Source organism: Lepisma saccharinum, chromosome 19, assembly GCF_977018435.1.
Source record: "Lepisma saccharinum chromosome 19, izLepSacc3.1, whole genome shotgun sequence".
Lineage (NCBI taxonomy): Eukaryota > Metazoa > Arthropoda > Insecta > Zygentoma > Lepismatidae > Lepisma > Lepisma saccharinum.
The window spans coordinates 31,684,957-31,704,764 of NC_139247.1; positions in this window are offsets into that span (position 1 = coordinate 31,684,957).

A 19,808-nucleotide genomic window follows, 5' to 3' on the forward strand; every position below is an offset into this window, starting at 1 on the left:
CTAGTCACTGCCGTACATGGGGGCATGTAGTGTCCCAGAATATGACCTTTCTTATCTCAGAATAAAGTCAACATGACTTTCCCTGCAGAAGGCTGGCTGCGAAACTTCTTTGGTTTCGGCGAAGACGAATGTCGCCATTCGTTGCTTGCACGTTTCGTCTACGGTTGAAAATGGTGCACCCAACTTTCATCTTCGGAGACAATGTAAGCTAGAAAATCCTCACCCTCCTCTTCATAACGCCTCAGCAGCTCTTGACATGCATCAACCCGACGGACGTTCAGTTCCTGCGTCAGCTGTCGAGGAACCCACCTGGCGGACACTTTTCTGTAGCGGAGTTCGCCATGCACTACGTGTTGTACTGAACCGAAGCTCATATTCAACAAGAAAGCCATTTCAGCCAGGATGACACGCCCGTTTTAAAGACCGAGTCTCATACTCGGTATCGTGTCCTAGGGCACGCAGGATCTGATCTCGTTCTTCAATGTAAATTAATATCAAGATGTCCGTCAAAATAGACCTTTCTGATAAACATTAGTAGGTGTGGTGAATGCAAACAGAGAGTGACATTATAAAGTTATGCGCTTATTCATATGCAACACTGGTTGCTGTCTGAATATTCATGTTAAAATGGCATTTGAATATGATTAGCTAATAGTTATTGTCAGCTTAAGAGCATATGCGCTAAGAAGGCTACAGAGGCGGCTGCAAGGGTAGGGAGCCTCTTTGTATGGATCAAGTAAAATTTGAACGTGAAAATATTTTTATGTGAAGATGTGGTCCACCCAAATCTTCGACACGTATCCAGTAGTTCTCCCACGCAAGAAAGTCTGGCGCTGTCACTGCTGTTTACCTACTAACTATTCATACTGTGCTTCAAAAGCTGCTTACTTTCAGCGATACTTCATATCGAAGCAACACGCGACAAGAGACACGTGTCTCTTGGTAACTGGCTCTCAGTAATAAATGCAACCAACCATTCAGCTTGTGTTGTCTGTTGCTTGTGTGTCCCTCGGACTGAGTTCTTTTTCATACCGTACAACGTGTCGACCTGGCCTGTTGTTCGCGCATGCGCAGTGAATATTTTGCTTCAGACGGTGTGAAATATCCGTGTCGCTTGAGGATTTCACCAATTGAACGCAGGTGTGACATGTTATTCTACAGCTGTGTGAAACGTTGCTGTTAATTGGATTGTTCTCTAGAGGTATGTGTCGCTTGTCACTTCGGTCTGCAGCTACATTGAGAAACGTTGCTGTTGACTGTCTCTTTCCCAAGCGACACGGAACATTCACATCAAGCAACAAGAGCCTATTCAGTTTAAAGCAAAACATACACGATACTGAGAAAAAGTCCCAGTCCGAGCGACATGCGACACGAGTAGCTTCTTTCAGTCATGTTCAAGCTATGAAGATGTAATTGAATTCTTTGTCACTCGCCCTGTTAGAGAGAACTCACACCAAAGCGACATGTTACACATGTCGGTTGGGAACGAGCCAATCAGAAGCAACGTTTCACACCGTAGCGGCATGACAGGCCGCACAAGCCTACGCTAGATTGGTGAAATCCTCAAGCGACACGTGTCACCGGTCACTTGTCGCTCCGGTGTGATTTCTCCCTCCATCAAGATTAATGTATTCACATAATAGACAAAGTAAAATATTAATGAAACTAGAATTAGAAAATTTGTAAGATGTGGGTTCCATTATTATAACATAACATTACGTACAGTATAATTGAATGTGCAGTGAATTATTTTTAAAATTTAAATATCTACCTTCAGCATAATTGTCTTACCTCTTTATGAAATAGATCGCTATTCTCTAAATGTAAATGTATTGCCCAAGCGTGTTCTTTACGAGTATATAGACACAAATTGTATCTTTAAAATGCGTTGAAGTTAATGTGACTATAATTGAAATTATATTCAGAGATCGAGACGAGAACGAGAGAGCGTTTACATAACTTGGGACAAGAACAAGATTTACAGTTTGAAAGGGGACCAGACTGTCTCGCTTGCTTTCGCTGTATAATTTCTGTAGGGCCGCCCAAGGCACGTATCTAGAAATACACCGAACCAAGTGTGTCAGGAATAATAAAAATATGATGTTTAAGTAAAAATTATATTATTATTACATAAATAGGTAAAATGATCGAATAACAGCACGTATTCATTATCTAGCTTACCTGTAGTTAAGATCGGCATAATTTGATTAAAAACAAGTGCCTTGGCAAAGAAATTCATTTCAAATTGATGAAGAAATGAATATTTATTAATAAAAAAGAATGTTAGATCCGGTTGGGGAAAATTAAAGTTCCCGATTAATATTTTATGCATATTGTTATAAAGAGTAGCGTGCAAGCATAAATCTTTGGTACTGTCCTTCTAAGCCCCCTAATTCCAATCTTTCTTCCAATAAGTTCAAAGATTGACCCTCCTCGATGGCGCAGTGGTATCGTCATTGCCTTGTAATCAAGAGGTCCCGAGTTCGATAACCAGTGGAGGCACGTAGTGGTTCGGATCCCACTTTAAACTGTAGGTCCAGTCCCGATTAACCTTTCTGTGCAAAAAGTGGACTTAAAAACAACCAATCAATCAATAAGTTCAAAGGATATTATAACCATGGATTATGTAATAAATGCTACACAAGTATATTTTCATTTTTTAGTTTTTGCACTTGGTTAGTCTTTCTTGGGGAGGGGTCCGGACCCTTCCCCAAATAAGTCCTTGAGTTTCCTCGATGGAATTAGTAGTAATTATGTCGCCTTGTATTCAAGGGGTCTCACGTTCGATCCCCAGTGGAACTACACAGTGGTCTGGATCCCACTTTATCCTGTAGGCCCAGTCCCGATTACCCTATTTGAGCATGTAATTGGCTTAAAACAAACTTCAATTTTGCTATAATTTATGTAAGATTAAATTAGGACAGTCTCTGAATCAGGGAAAAATGCGCCCGGGAAAAATGCGCTCTCGCAATAAAAGTGAGAAAAATGCGCCCTCCCAAGAGTAACCACATTAGAAAGTGGGAAAAATGCGCCCAGCACACATGACCTTCACCAACTAATCCATTGAAGGGTTGGAATTCCCGGTTATCTAACTCTGTTTGTTTGCTTCTATCGCACACCTGGTAAGCTTTCCAATGACTCAGTAGTCATTACCAACCCATCTCTGGCACAGGTCAGGTGTGTGTGTTTGTGTTTCTATTTGTGATGGCCGATTTGACAATCACTGAGACGAACAGAGGCAAGCCGTATGCTCTGTTCAATGGATTTCAATATCGAGTTAAGAAGAAGACGGATGAGAAAACTACTTGGCTTTGTGTTAAAGAGAAGAAAGAGAAATGTAGAGGACAGTTAGTTACGAAAGGAAAAGAAATCATCTGCTCAACAGATCACAAGTGCAAACCGGACGTCGCCAAAACAGAAGTCCGAATTAAGCGAGTGGCAGCTAAGAAGCGAGCAAGAGAAGGTGACGAATCTATGTCTAAGCTCTACCAGAAAGAAATGGGTCCCTTGTTTAATCAAGGATTCGACCTCGTGGCGGAAGTTCCTGTGTACTCCAGCTTCAAACGCAGCATGAACTATGTGAGGAGGCAGGCACAAGGAGATCGTCGGGAGCCGAATTCCAGACAGAACATCGTTTTATCTGAAGAAGACCTGAAAATGGGCGACAGTTCAAGTTTCCTTTTGGTAGATGAAGGAGACGAGCAGAGAATCCCCCGCGAGGACGTTGAAGATGGGTGGCTCCAAATCCATAGTACGGCGCCAGCAGGAGAGAAACTGACAGCGTTTCTTGACTACTTTGTACAATAATGGCTGCAAAATCCAAATCTACCAGTTGATGTGTGGCACTGTGGAGATGCAAAGCACCGCACGAACAATGCTGTCGAAGGGTGGAACAATAAGCTGCAGGAGAAAGTTCGACTTCATCCCAACTTCTACACCCTTCTGAAGACGCTGAAGCAGGAAGCGGAATACAGCGGATACAAATATGACAGGGCTAGCATCGGTTTGGAAGGAACGAAGAGGAAACGAACGTACATAAAACAGGATGAACAGATTAGCAAAATTTTACATACTTACAAAACAAGCACACCCAAGGATCTTACCAAGTGCCTGAGAAGTCTGGCGTACATCCAAGAAATGGAGTAAAAGATCGTCAACGGAGGAGAAATGGAAATACAAATGTAAATAAAAACTTTAATCAAAGAAAATAAAAATTACAACATATTAAATAAAAATTACAAAAGTAAAATAAAAAAAAATATGACAAAGGACATCATCTCCAGCTTCTAAACACGCCAGAAAAGAGAATATTTTTACTGTACTTTAAAAAAATCTCTTTCCTGACAGTCCCAAGCCTGTGCTAAGTGTGAGGGGAAGCTGCGTAAAGGTTATTTTAATCAATATATCATATTGGTGAAGGTCTTGTGTGCTGGGCGCATTTTTCCCACTTTTCATTGTGGTTACTCTTGGGAGGGCGCATTTTTCCCACTTTTATTGCGAGAGCGCACTTTTCCCGGGCGCATTTTTCCCGACACCCAGTCTCTGTATGAATGTATTTATCCTTTTGGAAAATAGAAATAAGACAAATGAAACACAATGAAAAAAACAGCCGGGTGAAGGAAATCAACTTTGGATTTTCCGAAATGGTCGGAGCACGGTCAAAAGCCGTTCCCAAGGGAAAATACAATGCCAAAGGTGGAAGAAGAAGAAAGCCAAGCCACGCCGTCTGTAGTAAAACCTTGTGAGAGTTATCTATCGGCAGACAGCTGAATTTGTAGGACTAGAACATCCGGGAACATAGCGAAGGGAAACTGGAGATATCAAAGGCATATTGAGGTCTTCAAAATCTCAGCAATGGCGTATTGTCACATGGGCCTCTCAATTTAAAAAAATATATATAAATCTGTTTACTCAGGAAGGATGCAAGAAAGCCTTGCAAGGTTCAATTTTTACAGTAACTTAGTATCGGGCTCTATACGCCGATCGAAAAACTAAGATATTTGACACCTTATATCTTTTAAAATATAGAAATGATAAGAAAATTTCAATATTAACTGTAGAGACTCATTCTTTCTAATCAATATACAACAAAGCTCATTCAAATGTCTCAAATAGTTTTCGAGTAAAAGTGTACTGAATGAAGGTATATTTTTCCGCCTCTTAAGAAGCACCCTAATTTAATTAGTTTATTCATAACATGAATTTCTACATATTTTAGGGAACACATCACCCTTACCAAAATAAATATGCTAAGTCATGAAAATCATAGCCCTATTGATCACCATCGAAGAGAAGAAAACAGTGAACCTAAAAGACATTGGTTAATCGAGCACACAAAAGGCAAACTTTTACGCAAGAATCGAATCTAAGATTTATTTTTTTCAAATGCCTTTGCCAATTGTAGAAGATAAGATACATAAAAGTACGAATATAACAGCGCATGTTTTATCGAGGATACGAAGCTGGATCTTGTATTTGTATAAACACTCTGTCAGAAAGCTCAGCGAAAATACATTTACAAAATGCAGGCCAATTTTTATTTATCCGTCTCCCGTGAGGACTCCCTCAAAAAACATAGGAAAATTACCAAGTCAAACAATGCAAAAATTATTTTGCAAGTTTCAATTATTGAAATTCCTTACTTTTCTCCTCGCCGACCTCCGTGGCAGAGTGGTTAGAACAGTGTCATACAAATCCCATAGATCCAGGGTTGGAATTCAGGCCAGGGCATGTATGTTCGTTGACAATGTCCCTTCATTACTTTCATCATGTCATCACTCATCCTCATCTTCGGGATAAGTCAAAAGTGGCAGAAAAGCGAAGTAAAGTAAACCAAAGCAATAAACAATACTTTTCTCTTCATTTAATATTGGAAATTCCTTTTCTTGCCCCATTTTCGCTAATCATGATACCGTCGAATATGTGATTTTTTAAAATAACTATTTGTAATTTCATTCGCAAGTCTCTGGCAATGCTCAAATTTCATCGCTTTCACCTCTCCACGCAATCCCATTCTCTCTCATATCCTCATTGGTGGAGCCATCTCGCGTCAGTACCTGCGCAGAGACTTGTTTTCGTTCGCTTGTTCCAGAGGTTCCGGGAACAGAGTATAAACATAAGGGTGCGCAGACACTCTGATTAAGGGGGGGGGGGGGGGGCAAGAGCCTTTATCAAAGTTCAGTCGTGGGAAAAAAAACTCCATTCCACGTCACTGTTTTATTGTATTGATGGGTGCTAAACAGAGGCGTATATAGAGTGTGCAGTGGCGGCGATTAGGGGGGCAAGGGGGGCTGTTGCCCCTACGTTTGCCCCACTTCTGCCTCCTCACTATGCTAAATCATATCTACAAAGGGAAATATACTGTCTTTGCCCCCAGTTTTGGCACCTTGCATCCCCCCCCCCCCGCTTTTGGAACCCAATCGCCGCCACTGAGTATGTGACTCTATTAGAAGAATTCCAGCTTCGAAAGTCCTCTGTTCCCCTTCGCCTTTGTTCCCCTTCTCTGTGGTTCAGATTAAATTACATAAATATCATTTCGTACAGCACAAAACAACTATATATAATTGTTTATTTCCAATGTGTGACCAATTTATTCTGCGACCAAATAGGTGTGTGAGTCTTATTAACAAGTACTTTGCTGGAGAACGAAGTGAGATAGTAAAATTACAGAGGAAATATTCCCGCCATAGTTGCTTGGAACTTTCGTCGGCTTGACAATACTTTATTTTTGAAACAGAATAATATTGTTTATTAACGGTAATAAGATTTATCTACACTAAATTTCTACCTGAGGGTGTTAGGAGGGGCAACTGCACCCATCCCGCCGTGCGCACGCCTAAGAATATAAATGCAGTGAAACGGCCTTTGACGAATGGAATAACTAGAAGAGTTAGTAGCTTTTGTGAGTTTCTACACCAGCTGGGAAAATTTCTAGCCTACTTAAAATAAGAAAGTATATCATTAAACAGGGAGTTATAATAGGAATAGTGAACTATGTATTCTACAAGGTATCATTTTCGTCAAAACATACGGCATGTGTCGTTTTGTAAACCGTCTTTAATCGAGAAAAGCTTTGTTCGTGTTGACAATGACCTACACTGCACATAATTGTAGGGAGGTCAGCGGGTTTTGAAGGGGTCATCCTCATTTCGTGCGAAGGAAGTCTAGAAGCAAAATCTCCAATTACATGTCACTACCATCAAATTCCGCATAATGTAAGATTTCTTCTCAAATCGCAACATATTTTCTTTCAACATTAATTTAAAAGATGAATGTCCCAACTTCCAAAGGCTTCATATTGCAAACAATGTAGTTAGTAAGTAACCTTTTGCTCTTTAAGAACGACACCAAGCAACTGACTCAATGCACTCTTACTAAAAGGAAATGTTGCAAGTGTTGCCAACTTGGCTGTTTAGGAAGCCAAATCTTTAGCTTCTGGGAGGGCTGGTCACTTTCAGTTTCTCCTCGCAATCACGTCTCTCTCACGTGTTCATTGGTCGAGCCATCTCGCGTCACTACTTGCGCAGATACTGTTTTTCGTTTGCCTGCTCCAGAGATAGCTGAGATATAGTATATGCTCTGTTTCTGGAAGCGGTGCATAACGGTAGATAAGGGGAGAAAGCGAGTGGCCGGAGCAAAACAGTGGGCACTGTTGCAAACGGCTGTTAGCTTCATTCACTTTCCCTCTCACGAGTTAAATGGTCAAGCCCTCTCGAGTCACTTGCGCAAATACTTATTTTCGTTCGTTTGCTCCATAGATTACCGAGACAGAGTGTAACCGACTGTGTGTACTTCGCCTCAGAGACCTACACTTTGTCCCTGGAAACTCTGGAGCAAACGAACGAAACTAAGTCTGTAGGGCTCAGCGAATTAACACGTGAGAGGAGAACTTAGTGCATGAAGAGGTTTGCAGCAGCGCGCACTTCATTGCTCCGCCCACTCGAATTCTCCCTTTCTTTACCGTTATGCGATACCTTGCTCCACAGATTCCCGACACAGAGTGTAGCTACGGATAGCCCAATAATGCTATCGTCCCGGATGTAGAGGTAAATAAAGCGCCGAGCAAAATTGAAAAAGAAAGAAAAACATTCGTGCATTCGTGGCGCCCTGTGAAACTATTGACGACCAGTTAAAATTAATTGCCAGCGTTCAATCATATACAAGGTAGAATCAAAAAGTAAGGTAACAGTTTTTTTTTCCACAGAAACCTTTATATCGTGGTTGCCTAAATTGTGACAGGGTATACATGACACTGCACACTAACATTCCACATAGTCACCATATTTGTCTAAGCACGTGTTCCAGCGGGTGACCAATGCATCAATGCCACGAGTGAAGAAATCAGTGTCAAGGCTGTCCTACCAGGTTTTCACTGCATCCTGTGCCTCTTGCACTGTGTTAAAGCGTCGTCCTCGAAGATGCTTCTTTATTGGTCCGAACAGATGGAAATCGCTGGGTGCAAGGTCAGGGCTGTATGTGGGGTGTTCCAAAACCTCCCAGTGGAAACGTGTGACATGGTCACGGGTGAGCTGCGCTGTGTGAGGTCGAGCGTTGTCGTGTAACAACAATACACCCTCACTGAGTGCTCCAGGTCGTTTTCGACGTATGACCTCTCTCAATCTGTCCAATGTCTGACAGTAGGTCACAGCATTGACAGTGGTACCACGTGGAAGGAATTCCAGGTGAATCACACCAAGGTGGTCCCAAAAGATCGTGGCCATTGTTTTCCTTGAACATGTTACTGTTTTAAACTTTTTGGATGGGGGCGATGATGGATGTTTCCACATCATGGAGGAACGTTTGGATTCCGGTGTCCACAATGGCACAGGTGTCTCATCACCCGTAATGATGCGATACAGAAATGACGACCCTTCTTGTTGATAAAAGATCAGGTGGTTCAGACTCATGCTCATTCTTCTGCCTTTGTCATAATCAGTGAGATTTCTTGGTACCCAATATGCACACACTTTGCGGTAGCCAAGCGTGTTGTGCACAATACTGTGCACAGAACCATACGAAATGTTCAGTGCATCTGCAATGTGTGACAGTGTGTTTCGCCTATCTTCCCTAATCATTTCCTCCACCTGGCAAATGTTCTGGTCGGTAGCTGAATTTGACGGTCTGCCACTTCGCTGATCATGATTAATGTCAGTCCTACCTTTTTCAAACTCCTTACACCAACACCACACTTGTTTCCTGGATAACACATTGTTTCCATACACCTCCACAAGTTCCCGATGGATCTCGGCTGGTTTCTTCCCCTTCGCATGATCACACTTCGCACTTCCACATTTAACCATGTTTCCAGTAACCCTGCCATCTTCGAACTGCGATTCTCTGCAACTGTGTCACCGTGCTGCTCTCTAGCGGCCACCAGAGATACTATCCATCAATACCTACAACACACAAAAACAAAAACAGTTACTAGCATATCGTTGTACATTTTCAGGGCACTTGTTACCTTACTTTTTGATTCTACCTTGTAGTTCTAGAAATTTCTTGCTCTCTTCGCTAGCAACAGAACCATTTTCTTACGAGTTGGATGTTGGTAATGTTATAATAAATGTATCAAGGCCTTGTTGAAAATTCTAAACAATAAAATTCGGGAAATACGTATTTGATGCATCTTTTCTCTGTTAATGGAAGATATAAAGTACTTCGTCGTGTTGTTCTATTATAAAGAACGTGCTTCATTATTACAATATTACTCTTTTATAAATACCATGGGAGCATTCCATGCGAAAGTGCAATAATCCTCAATTTTTAAAATTAAATACAATGCTGTAACTTTGTCCTATCTTCTGAACGAACAATATAAAATTGTCATTTGCGTTAAAATTCAAGTATTGTACATAATTAAGAGTAGTGTATATTAGTTGTTTCAAAGTAGTACTTGGTACGAGCTCCTTTTTGGCCTCTTTTTTTTATCAAGAATATCAGTTTTTGACATATTTTGACAATTTTTTGTCGATGTTTTAGCGGTTAGCGATGTTTTTAGTAAAATTCCCTTTTTTTCCCTTTTTTCCCACCTCGTACTTGGTACGAATGCCACGATCTTACGTGATATAACTTAACCTATCCTTTTTTATTACTTGCTAAACTACACGAGAGCCTCTACAAAGTAGTGGTGGTGCCCGGGTTGAACGTCACCAAGTGGCTCTCACAAAAACCTTAAAAACTCACTTTCTCTCCACGTTCCGCGCCTCATTTATTGCGCTGACGATGTTTCGCAGCGTAGAAAAGAGCACCAAAACATCAAAAACTCACTTTACTCAATTGGGTCTCACCAAAAACCTCAAAAAAAAAAACTCACTTTCTCTCATTTATTGCGCTGATGATGTTTGTTTCACAGCGTGTTTATATATCGTGACCTTTGTAAACCTCTCTCGGGAACGATGTGTGTAGTGGACTTTATAGAGAGAGTTCTGCGCCCTTAAGTGAGGTTCAGTGTTAGCAACCCCCTCCCCCAAAGAAAAAGTGGACAGAAAAAAAAGCTCTGGCATCACTTTTTTAAGCTATTTTTTTTTACCTCCTGCTCTTATATGCTAACTCGTCCTTTGACCTACACACTTTTGAAATGACTTACGACATTTTTTCCTATAAGTCTGCTGTCTCCTCCTACTGTAAGGTCCCTCAGTGTAATCTACTACTACGACCTTGTGCGCTCTCTCAGCGTAATCTGCTACCATGTTTTTTTTTAAAAAAAACTCATGTGTGATCTTCTGCGGTGTGTGTGTGTGTGTGTGTGTGTGTGTGTGTGTGTGTGTGTGTGTGTGTGTGTGTGCGTTGTCGTACCGTGAAAAAGCAGGAACCAAATCGGTTTTAACACCAACACTTGTGGGAACTTTTCGAAACGAGGAACTTTTCGTGGTTCCTCGTTTTGAACTAATTAATTTTTCGTAATCTACAGGCTAAATTACACCAGAAAAATTTAATTTTAACGCAGTTTAGTTTCGGGGTTACAGACCGGTCAAAGCCACACACTCGTGTGAAAGGTTCCAAATTTCGATGTTTGGCACCAGTCAGCATAAACACTTTGTGTTTAACAACACGACGGTGGCGACATCTGAGTGTGTGAAACCCGCTGTGAACTAAAAATCACGTGACGGATGACTCATCGAAACAATGTGCAACAAAATTTCCAGCAGGAGACCAACCAAACGAGGAACCTCAGGCGACTGATTTACCACAAGATTTTATGTTAAAACCAAGTCTACAATGAAGTATGGAGATATATATAATTAAATTAACTAAAAAGCAATATGCTGCTAGTTTATGTTACCTTGGGTATATTAATATGGCGAAACGATAAGTAAGGGAAAGACGACCATGTTGAAGTTATTTATTACTGAAACCTGTACATTCATAATAGCTATGAAGCTTTCTATTCTTAATATGAACTCGTTCAAATATGCGAGTTAAAAAAAAAAAACGGAAATGGATAGTCGCCATATTGAACTTCTACACCTCTGCAAGTAGTAAACTGGTTAAAACAGGTCCGTGCCGAGTGGCATGGGCAAGGATATATTTAGAAGGGGGTCCAGGTGATCCGGACACCCCTAAAGATTTATGAAATTCTAAAATTAAAGAGTGAAAATAAACCTATTTAATATTTGTTGTTTAGTCAATGGTTATTTCCGCCGAACTTTTTGGAAGGCGAGTATTATATTGGGATCATAACTTTGAATGACAGTACCAAAGAAAATATATGCACAATACTATTTATAATAATATGCATAAAATATTGATCATGGTACATACCTGGCAAGGGGACCATGCAATCCTCTCGAACTATGGAAATCTATATAATCCCACTAAGGTAATACAGGCATTTATATTTTAAAAAAATATTTTTTTTTTTTTAATTTTTAGATTTTGAAAGAATTTCTATTTGTATAAATCAATGGGTTTGTTGTGGAGAGAAACAAGCACCTGAACTCTGCAGTATGCGATATTGAGTTATTTTAGTTTTATAACCATTGATGCAACGTCACGATTTAGTTGAGTTTGAGTTTTTTTTTTTTTTAATCTCTGTCCAGACTTCTTGGAACCTTAGTATATATATATATATATATATTTTATTTTGTTTAATTCAAATTTATGTATGTTCTTTGTTTTAATAATAGTTCCTAATACGTATCATTTAATTTCTAAATACAGATTGAACCAAAAGTAGGTGCAAAGGAAATAATAATTTTCAGCATGATCTCGCTCGCTACTGTCTGGATCATCCTCCAATCTGCCATGAATTAGCCGTGGACGATAAGGTTTCAACCCAATAGATTTCAGGATTCGTATAATAGAAGTTTGTGAAATACTCAATTCTGCTGAGGCTCTTGTTGTAGACTTACTCTCCACCTACTTTTGGTTCACTCTGTATATTATTTTTAAAACATGGAATTATCATGGTTTTTCGGTTTTTAAGAAAATTAAAGGAAATTGAAAACATTGTTATACTCTTCGAATAGAGAATCCGAGAAATAAATGTATACAGTAAGCACCAAGCTGTACGCTCTGTGACAGCGTTTGTCTGCAAGCGACTATGTTGCCGATTGTCGGATCGGAATGGATGTTGATTTTTTTTCTATACTTTGGACCATAATATTTCAACTTTATACTTGTGCGTTTAGGTGCAACACTACTCCATTCTTGGTGGTCGCATCAAATGTTCCAACAGCATTTCACTGACCACCGTGACGAGTGTTAGAAAAGCGCGCTATGACTCCAGTGGTCCCGGGTTCGAATTCCGGCCTGAACATTGGCGGGCATTCTTTGTAAGTGTCCCTTCATCATTTTCATCAGATCACCCTCTCTCATCGTCGCCATTAACAAAAAGTGTCAGAGAAGCAACGTAAAATAACGTACTTCAATCAATTCAGCAGCATTTAGATTATATTGTTTGTTCCATATTTTCTGATCTGCACCGCCCGTGAAAAAAATAAATCCTGCGTACAGCCTGTATTCAAGCTTGCCTTGATTATATTATAGATTGATTGAGTTGGTATTTTAAGTCCACTTTATGCACAATAAAGCTAATCGGGACTGGACCTACAATTTAAATTGGGATCCGAACCACTATCTGTATCCACCAGGTATCGAACCTGGGATCCCTTGATGAAAGATGACGACGATACCACTACGCCATCGGGGAGTCTCCACCGTTTCTGACTATTTCATTCTGCTTACTACATAGTCTATAGAGTCGCGGTCGTCTAGACGGTAGGGCGTCTCACATCCACGCGGAAAAACCGGGTTCAATTCCCGGGGTGGGTGATCAAAGGTTGGAATTTGTCAGGCCTTTTCCCCGCACAAAGCGGCCCTGGGGTCCACCTAGCCTTATATCTATGGGTACCGGGGACAACCTTATGTGTTGCTGATTGCATCACCTTCAAAGTGGCCGGGAGAATGTGGGGGTAGGACCAAATTTCGTAAATGTGTCTTCATGGCACGGGGAACTGTGGCTCAGCCTTGCAATGCATAGTCTTAGAATGAACGAACTCTGGTATACTGTTCAGTGGGATTTGCCGTAATAAAAACTACTCGAACTTCTCTACTTCTGAAAGTTGTATGCTGATAATCGGGTTAGAGCTTTATTATATTGATACAAACTTGTTGAAATAAAGAAGTTTAAGAAAATAGAAATAGACTGAACGCGCTCTTGAACTTCTTTTTTCTGACGTATTTGGGGTGATAATGGGTACCATGTTTGTTCATACTGATATGAACGTACCGAAATAACCAAATTGGAGCAAACTGGAGGTGGACCGTCGTCTGATTGAATTTTTATATTTGACAAGGTAATAAACTGATATTCCATATGATATTACAAGTTTCCTGAAATAAGTGTAATAAAACTGAAAAGAGGGCATCGACCTATTAAGCTTGATTCACAAACTAATTTCAAGTAACGCTCAGATCACACTCCTCTCACCGTGTAGTCAAATATTGTTGAATGATTTTAAAATAGAAGCATTCAGACCTCCTGTATTGAAGAAGTTTTACTATCTTTTCTTCTTTTCTCAAAAAACTATTGACTTATTACTTGCTTGTTTTAATTTTAAAATTTTGCAATAACAAAGTTCAAAAAGTAGCTACATGGGAAACACACAAATCAGCCTGAAAATTTTAAAGGTGCTTTCGGTTTCTTAGTTTCTGTGAAGCATATTATCCTTGTTTTCCTTTGGAAGTTTTAGTGCTGTTTCATTTACATAACTGACAGTTAATGCTGTATTGCTCTAAAAACTCATAGTTATGCGGATGTTTGTAAGTATATTACATGTCAGATACTGTTGTGTAGTAAGACAATAGGACGTATGAAGTCCTCTCTTGGAATGACGATGTTTGAGAATGTTCTGTGTTTTACTCCTTGAATATCGCTGTCACTTTTCCTGTTTTAGGGTTAATTTAACTACATAAATTCAAAACAAACTAAACAAAATGTAAAAATGGCTGTAGAATCGTCTGCTTTCTCTGAGCTGAATATGTGAATATGAATATGTGAAGTAGAAGCAGTCGAACCTTGTCTTGAAATTGAAATAATCTGGATAGGGGGAGGGCGAATATTTACTAGCTCGTTTCTCAAGCAAAATAAGCAAGGAGCTTACATAATTGACAACGGTTGATTTTCATTTGATTTATTTTACATCGAACCGAATAACTATGTGCGTCCACAAGGTATCGAAACCTCGAAACCGGTACCTCTTGATTACACGGTGGCGATGTTATAACCAGGGCCCGGATTTTGATGACCTAAAAAAATCTGAAATATGACCTATAAAATGACCTAAATATCAAGAAAATGACATAAAAAATTACTTAAAAATTTGTCTATATTTCAAGGTATGATAGTTATAAAGTGAAAAAGTGACTTAATTTTTTTTTTATTTATTTCAGGGTATGGCAGTACAAAAAATACTTACAATTTTTCTCTGTTTCAACGTATGACAGTGTACGGCACGGCACAATTCTTACTTCTGTAATTGAATTTTAGATTAAAAAAAAATCTTACTTATTCAGAGTTATTGCAGTACTTAACAATGAGCATGCGAAGGTTCTCTAAAGTAAGTGAACGCCTGTTGTCGGACAGCACATTTTTGTATTTGGAGAAACTCCTTTCCACATCTGCCGACACTACAGGAGCGTACTTGAAATGCACTAAATCGGTGGCAGTGAGTTCTTCAATGCACGAAGTATCAAATAAATCACCGGCCAACACCTGAGAAATGCGACACAAAGTTTTGTATCCAGAGTTTTTGTCAAGAACGCTTTCCACTTTCTTCGATACGCTTCTACCAACTTCTCCTCCTACACTTTGCAAATGAGATGCAATTTTTCTAACTGCAGTTAGAGAACTTTAGAGGCTTGCACCTTGCTCCCGTTCATTGTGATCCCATGTGTTAAGGAACTGAAATTTGCCTTTATGAAGGCTAGCTGTCCTTCAATTTCACCGTTTTAAAATAGTGTTTTAGCGGCTTGGAAATTATCGCAATAATAAATTGCTGAATCTATCCAGGTACCCCACCGAGTGATGACAGGTTCTCGAGGGAGTGGAACACCGGGAGCCATGGACTTGAACAGCACTTTACGAGCAGGAGCCTTTATAAAAACTTTCTTCGTCTTTCACACAAGGGCATCCACTTCAGGAAAATTTGCTCTCACTTCCTCTGCCACCCTATGCATAGCATGTGCTAAGCAAGTAATGTGCACCATTTTCGAGTAAAAAGCCTTTATTGACTTCCCAGCTTTCACAAAGTATGGCGCGGCGTCAGTCACAAAAAGCAAGACGTCATCATATCTGATACCCTCAGGCCGTAACAAAAACATACACTTTTCAAACAGTCTACATATTGTGGAGTGATTGACAGTTTCTAACACTTCACTCGTGAGCAGAAAGACTTCACCTGGTCCGTCGATCTCCAACGTACCAATGACAACGTTAGCCACGCAACGATTTTCTACGTCATTTGTTTCATCGATGGATATGAAGATCTTCTTCTCATGTACTTTTCCCCGTATCTTGTTCATGGTGCTGTCGTAACATTGTACCAGGTAGTTCTTCCGAAGAGTTGATTCGTTTGGGATAGGACGTCCGAAATGCATTTCGAGAAAGCTCTTAAATTTAGCATTGTTTACTGTCCAAAACGGGATGTTAGCAGAAACTAGAGCTTCACAAAAGTCTCTGTTAAAATCGGACGATTTATTCACCTTCATGGATGTACTCTGTTGCAGTAACAATTGCGTGGATTTCTTCTTTCTTGCGAGTTGCACTGCCCGTATATGCTTAACGAAATTAAATTTGAGCGTAAGTACGTTTTTTTGAATATGGAATAATTATATTGTGAGTGAAACGCGAAAAATGACCAAAAAATGACCTAAAACTTGCAGAAATGACCTAAAACTTAAAACATGGAAAATATGACGAAAAAATGCATAATAAAAATCGCATTTTTGTAACCTGGGCGTCACATCTAGAATTTTCCTACTAAAGAGCAATGCATACTAGACAAGGAAAAAAAGATGACATGTCATCAAAATCCGGGCCCTGGTTATAACTAAACCATCGGGGAGGTTGCGATGCCTTGTAATCAAAGGGTGATGAGGGAGACTTCACTATTACACATGGACAGGGCACACAAACTCCACACGCCAGTGTGTTGTTCGCTTGCGAAATCTTAAGTATAAAACGTATGAGGATTAAGGTTAGTGATTTATTGTACGCGTAAATTGCAATGACGATAACGAATGATTGTTAAATTCGTAACGGATTTATCAGAACCCTTGCAGCTGCGTTGTTTCCTCGCTGCAGTAAACTGATGTGCCCTTTAAATGGAAGTCTCTACCAAAGACCCCATGACCGTTATGAGGCGCCAAAGCGTTTGGAATCCTTTCGCCCAGAATTGTGTGCTGGATCTCTGAGAGCTCGTTTTTCGGGTTCTCTTCCAAACAAGAGCAGCAACAGTGAAATTCACGGGAGCAGTTGGTGGCGACCTAAGTACTTCCAGTTTGGTTCAAGGTCGCTGTACAAATAATTAACGTCAACTGCAAGGAAAAACGGCAAAATTGTGTCGCTGCTGTCTCGATTGCTCCGGATGGCGAATTGTTAATGCGGCTCAGTGTCGCTAACGTTTAGAAAACATTGGCAGGGGCTCAAACACTTCGGTTACAACTTCGCGGAAAAAATTATCTTTTCTGAGAATATTCTTTGCGACACCGGAAGGTTTCATGGCTGAATTTTCTTAAATCATGTTTTCAGTTGGAAAAAGACAGTAGAAATTAAACAAAGGATCTCTTTCCTTTGATGCAAAACTCAATGGTTTTTTATCATTAGCTTCCTTGCATACTTTACACAACGCCACTTCTACATTTTCATCATAAAAACTCCACGGATTTTTGCCCTACCATGAATTTTGAAATTATTTCCACCATCAATTCTTTGAAAAACTCAAGATGCTGACCAAGGCAGAAATTTATTTTATTTAAAAAAAATAAATTAAACGTAACGTTTCAACCTTCTAGCAAGGTCTTCATCAGACCATGTATCAAGTACAAATTAATAAAAAAATTGTACATGATACAGAGTCTGATGAAGACTTTGCTAGAAGGTTGAAACGTTACGTTTAATTTATTTTTTTAAAATAAAATAAATTTCTGCCTTGGTCAGCATCTTGAGTTTTTCATATAATGGAAACAAGGCTTAATGGCGTTATAATCAATTCTTTGTTTCCCGTTCATTTGATAGTTTATGTAATAAAATCAATATATTTTATTATCAAAATAATAAAGATAAACGGGTTTTCTAATGCACGCAAGCACCAGACATGAGTAGCTATGGCAATGTTCTTTGGAATTAAAATCTTTTTTCGAGCGTTTCGGGAATGAATATTGATTGATTTATTTGCTTTATTTTACTTCGCTTTTTGTGCCATTTTTGGCTAATTTGCAAAGATGGGGATGAGTGAATATGTCTATTCCTCTTGAGCGAGAATGCTATTCAACTATTGTTGAAACAATAAATTATTGTTGTTATTATTAAATTTTAAGAAAATGTGATTTCGTGCCTATTTTTCCTTCAATTCCTAGAGTTCGTAGGATCTTGACTTAAATATAAGAAATATTTTTTTTTCGGAATAACAAACGTTTTCAGTATGATATAAAAGTGACTACAACTCGTTCCGTGCTTGAACCCTAGATATTACAGAAATAAGAAATTTCTTGTGCTTGTGTAAGCTAAAAAAATTATCAAGATATACATATGTTTGTTAATATTTTCCCACCCATTTTATCTATTATTATCTTCATGACAGTTACGAAGACTAAACTCTGTAGGGAAACAGCATTTGAATAAGGGAGGCCTGCCAATCTGTTTTATCGTGGTTGACACGTGGCCAGCACATCACATCTCATTGTCGCTGTTATCTGGTTATCTCCACAACTAGTATTGCTTTCACGTATTTCCCCTATTGCCTTGAAGAAACAATAATCTTCCAGCTACCACCGGTAAGGGAACCTGTGATTGCTCGAACCGAAAGGCGTGAGCGCTAACTTGAATTTTATTTTAAGTCTGCTTCAAGCACAGATGGGCTAATTAGGACTGACATACAATTTAAAGTGGAATCCGAACCATTACGTGCCTCCACCGGGTATCGAAAAGGGATTTCCTTGATTATAAGGCAACGACGTTACAACTGTAGTATACTCCATATATGGAAGACCCTATGAGTGAGCGCTAACCATTCGGCTAGTTGGAAGCTCCAACCATAACATGGAACTTGCAAATTATGGGTTAAGTACGGAAATAATGATGATAAAGTTAGCACAGTCACAGCAGTAAATGTTTGCAGTAAACAATTACTAGAAAACCTCTTTATTTATTTATACTGTATCAGAAATTGAACATGTAATACAGATATAGACTAATACCCAGTTATTGCGTTCATTATACACTAGTTAAGATACCATTATTGAATAATTGCACAGATCAATGTAATATAATAAAATATATAGACAAACAACACATTAAGCAAACATACACGTCTAAGGTTCCATCGTAATTTATGTAATTTTAATATTTTTCTTTTCAATATTGGAGTTTTCTGTTTTCATTTTGATTTATATCATTAAATGTTTTACACATATTTCGAATTGGGAATATTGCCAGTGGGTTGGTTCTACTTCATTGGAGGATGAAGAGTTTCTAAATATTTGGGGCCTCCCCAATTGCTCAGTGGTAGCGTCTTCGGGTTCTAATCAAGGGGTTCCAGGTTCGATACCCGGTGGAGGTACAAGTGCTTCGGATCCCACTTTAAGCTGTAGGTCTAGTCCCGATTAGCCTTACTGTGCATAAAGTGGACATAAAACACAAAATCAATCAATCGATCGAACCAAATATCTTGAAATGCTGAGATGGAGAGCACTAGATTCAACAGCGTGTGCAGGGGGTATTTGAGTATCTATCCACATCCCATAAGTATGTAAGGCGGAATTTTATCGGAACCAGTAGATTTTCGGCTTAAGATTTTTTATGGCATCTTCGATATTTTTAAGACTAATATCTGACAGGTTTAGTTTACCAATTTCACTGTAAGATTGAATATTCAGCATCTTATTTTTTCCATCATCCTGCTGGTACACAGATTTAAAATATTTAGCAAACGGTGTTGTTACTTGTAGAGTGCCAGAAAGTTTTTTACTTTGCTATTTAATGGTTCTGTTCTTGTTTTGTTTTTGAAAAAGCAATTGCAATGAAACATGAGAATCGATTCGATAGGTCGTGTTGTCACTCTAATTTCATAACATTGAGGTGTGCGATT